The sequence below is a fragment of the Dermacentor variabilis genome, chromosome 5, assembly GCF_050947875.1.
Source record: "Dermacentor variabilis isolate Ectoservices chromosome 5, ASM5094787v1, whole genome shotgun sequence".
NCBI classification, from domain to species: Eukaryota; Metazoa; Arthropoda; class Arachnida; order Ixodida; family Ixodidae; genus Dermacentor; species Dermacentor variabilis.
In genome coordinates this window covers 82,753,988-82,758,336 of record NC_134572.1, presented here as the reverse complement: position 1 = coordinate 82,758,336, position 4,349 = coordinate 82,753,988, and the positions used below count along the sequence as shown (strand labels likewise).

Below are 4,349 nucleotides of genomic sequence, written 5' to 3'. Positions count from 1 at the left end.
TTCGGGGGACGTGCGGATAAACGCGTGAAGAAAACAAAGCGCTATCGATAGTATTGGAGCAGGTGAACGGCCCCAGGAGCTGTACGCTTGTCGCAAGCCGCCGTACTCACGCGAACACTACGCGTGGCCTGCCGCGTAGGGGAGCTGCGCAGTCGAGACTCGTGTCATGAAAGGAGAGATCACTTAGTCGCACGACACACGAACGTACGTTCTTGACGGAATGAAGAATTCAACGGGTGGTGGAATAGGGGTCTCCTGTTAAACTCTCGTGGCGCAACCACGTTTTTCTGTCTTTTATTTCATTTTTTTAGAGCACGTGACGCGCCATTTCGTTCGTAATCTGGTTGGACCTTTGGACTGAGATAAGACAAAAACACACACAGACGCACTAGTGTACTCGTAATTCCAAGAATTTGGGTCTGTTCAGTATGAGCCGTAAGCGTAAGTTTATTTTTGACAATTTTCCTACGTAATGAACAGCGCGTATGATAGTAGATGTCAATAAATGTGTTTGCAGAATAAGGCATGGCGACCGTCGAAATCTACATTTTGGATCCACACATTGTGAAGACGGACATAAGTGTCCCCAGAACCAAGGGAAAGCTCTGCAGAAGAAAGAGCAAGACAAAATTATGACTCGGAGAGTGGAAATGTTAAATTCTTACTCTTGCAATCATTGGCATTATACTCGCGCACAATGTGACCGCGCGGTTGAGAAAATTCAACAGAAACAAGCTATATAAATATTACACCCAACGTGGAAAGACCAGCCAATGTTATGCCCAGGCTGGTATAAAATACTGATATGCTTTTTCGGTTGTTTTCGGCTGTAATTAATTCCAATAAGTTTTTTAGATCATTTTCAGGTCTAATTATTTGCAAAGATGACGACCATATTTTCTGACAACATAGGTAGAGCGCCGCCCAAGGCGATATATGACAATCTAATCTTTGCCTATCGGTAAATAAAGCGTAATAAACGAAAGATAGATGTGTGTGTGCCGGGTTGTTCGCATGTTGTCGAGCTTGAGAAGGTTAGTTGAAGTAAAAATTTTTCTTCGTTGACTGACACATACAAGCACAGTCACCACAGCAACATAACTACGCAAAAGTGATGATAAGACGTGTTTTCAATTATTTGTAGCATAAGCCAATACGATTGTCAATCAGTAAAAGCTAACAGCCGCCCGAACACTGTCGTGCGCATGTGTTTTGTTCCTGACTAGTCGACGCAAGCTATAACTTACACAGAGGATCATTGTTTTACCGGGCCAGGCAATGTAAAGGCGCGAGGGCTGAAGCCAGAGAGAGACGTACGCCGATGATGAGGCTCAGGAAGCCATCGTAGCGCTTGGAGAGGACACCGACGCCACCGGCAAGAAAGAAGATGGAGCCTGAGCCGTAGTACAGCACCGACTAAGGAAAACAACGCGCGGAGTGTGTTAGGTCGGGCATTCGTTGCAGAACGCAGCTGCTTTAGCAACGAATAATGTAGAATATGTGACTCACGCTACTCTCTGCATGGGATATTAAGGAATCCCCGTGATTGCCTTCTGCACAGTGCAAGGACATTGGCAGCAGTTCAACACTGCGGGCATATAGAGCTCAAAGTCGGGCGAATCGGTGTTGGTTCTCTTCGGAACAGCGGATGATGATGGTGCGCGTGCGTGTGTGTGTGTGTGTGTGTGTGTGTGTGTGTGTGTGTGTGTGTGTGTGTGTGTGTGTGTGTGTGTGTGTGTGCGCGCGTGCGTGTGTGTGTGTGTGTGTGTGTGTGTGTGTGTGTGTGTGTGTGTGTGTGTGTGTGTGTGTGTGTGTGTGTGTGTGTGTGTGTGTGTGTGTGTGTGTGTGTGTGTGTGTGTGTGTGTGTGTGTGTGTGTGTGTGTGCGTGTGTGTGTTTTTCCCACGTGAACGCGTAACTGCTATCGTCGCGTTTTCATTAACCATCTCCGCAGCCTCTCTAAAATCCTACAGCGCCGTCTTGTGTCGCCTTTCCGTAGTACATCCTATTCTTTTGTATCGTCCAGAAGGAGAGCTGCAGGCCACACGCCCCAACGCCTCCCGCAAGATAAGACTATCATATTGTGAACGCGATAGTGGAAGTTCTAAAATGGCTGTAGATAGGCTGTAGATAGCGGGCAACGACATCGATAAAAGAGGGCAGGCAACAAACGAGCTCCATGCCTTGACCCATGATCAACAACTCTGCGAGCAGCCTCATGGACTCGCTTCTGCTTAGCCCCGCTCTAGAAAAGCAAATCCTGGCTGTCCGGCGTGCCCGCGACCGGGCCGGTGGGCTAGACCTGCCGGTCCCGACGTGGGACTAGCCGGGTGCGCGACGAGTTCGCGTCCTCGCCGGACCTACAATAAAAGTTTCTTCACTCACTCACTCAGCCTCATGAAGCGCAAAGTTCAAACCTCCAGGCCCAGAGATGTGAGAGCCAAACAAGAACAACGATATCGACTCAAGGAATACAAAACCAATCAGCTCTTCGTACTGCTCCCTTCTCACAAGTACAATTATTCAGGATGAACTGCTAATCCGTCGAGAGCACACTACGCAACGTGGCCGTACAGAACCACATTTACGCTGCGAACCGGTGTGTAAGGTATAGATGGAAAGTAGCCCAACTTAAAGGCAATCCTTTAGAACGCCATCCTAAGGCGAAATTTTGTCCTCATTCGGTTGTATGTATCTACACGCAAGGTTCGTGCTGATGGGATCAGTTTATTCTTGCACATGTACTTATGTATCGCTTTCGTACTCCTCCCCTCTTTACTATTGTTTCCTTTCTTGTCGAAGTGCTCATAAACGCACTCCTCCATCAGTGAACAAATGTTAACAACCACCAGCGAATAAACATTCCCTCTGGATCTCTTCACGTCTGATATTCAGTTAAATCGACAATGCATAACCGCTTCAACAGTATCCCTTCATTAAATACTTTAGCTGGTGATGTCGTATGGTCAAGATGTTCTCTTTATGTGGGTGTTCAATTTTGAAGCTGCCACTTGCATCGAGTTGATAACCTTTGCGCGCTGACTCAGTGGCTGTTGCGTTCTGCTCCTAACCGTGAGGTTACTGGTTCGACTTCGGCCACATTTCGATACAGAAGAAATCCGAAAAAAAAACCGCACGTGTACCTGGATTCATAAGTGCGCTAAAGAATTTCATGTGACCAAACATAATGAGGACTCCTTTCACTCACAGCCACAATGTTGCATATTTAGACATTAAACCTCGTGAATAAATTGTTTCTGGTAGAGCAGTAGTAACAGCTGTTTAACGCAGAAAAATTTAATAAACACACACACTCATATATATATATATATATATATATATATATATATATATATATATACATTGTGAGCATTATACTACCCCTTCATCTTCATCTGCATATATTCATCATCATGGCCAGCGTCATGGTCTTCAGCGCGCGACCTGCGCAATAAACCGTTGAGGCTCCACAGCTGTCTCGAAATATATATATATATATATATATATATATGTGTGTGTGTGTGTGTGTGTGTGTGTGTGTGTGTGTGTGTGTGTGTGTGTGTATCAGCATCAACGGAGGAGGAATGACGCATGCGCAAAGCGCAGGAGAAGAGGGAGTGGCAGCAGACCGGAGTGCCCGATGTTATTCGAGTACAAATCACCATGGCAAACAGACGTGTGCTGACAACGTTCTCGCCAACGGAAGTGCGTTTTGTTATCCGGTATGAATGGGCACGTGGGACTAGTCGGCCTGTCATCCGTGAATACCTACAGATAACGTATGGTGAAGAAGTCATGTCTCAGGCCTTGCAGCGCAGGGTACCAAGTTTTACTAGTGTGGTTTGTTCAAACTGATTGCACATTACGATAAATGCCTCAATGTAGGTGCCTGCTATGTAGAAAAATAGTCATAGGTGTCTACTTCATGATCACATGGCATATGTTTTTTTGCAATAAGGTCTCCATGTGAAAATAAATGACGAAACGTGCTTTCGGAACGTGTCTCATATATAATATATATGTTATTACGATATCATCGAGCGATGCTGAAGGGACGAGCCGCTGCGAGTACGACGACGAAGTGAGTCTGTGCCTTTGGCGCGAGCGAGTGTGGGACTGGCGATCTGGCTCCGGTGTAAATAACCTGTCCTGTATATAGCCTCTTTAATCTGTGTCTTTCCACACGTAACATTCTGGTGGAGGTCGGCGATCCCCGTCCTCACCACGGGACTCCGGAGTGGTCGGTACATCGAGCTAGTCACCATGCCTCCCGGTGACGAGCCCGCCTCTGCAACGGCTTCGGCTTCTCCGACTGCTCCAATTATCACGGTTGCCCAACATCGCGAACCTG

At 46.7% G+C, this 4,349-nt stretch overlaps 1 long non-coding RNA gene across 2 annotated transcripts in view; it reads left to right on the top strand.

Moving 5' to 3' along the window:
* LOC142582892 (uncharacterized) overlaps window positions 1-4,349 on the top strand; it is a 62,641-nt gene that overhangs the window by 42,917 nt on the left and 15,375 nt on the right. The window lies entirely within an intron of this gene.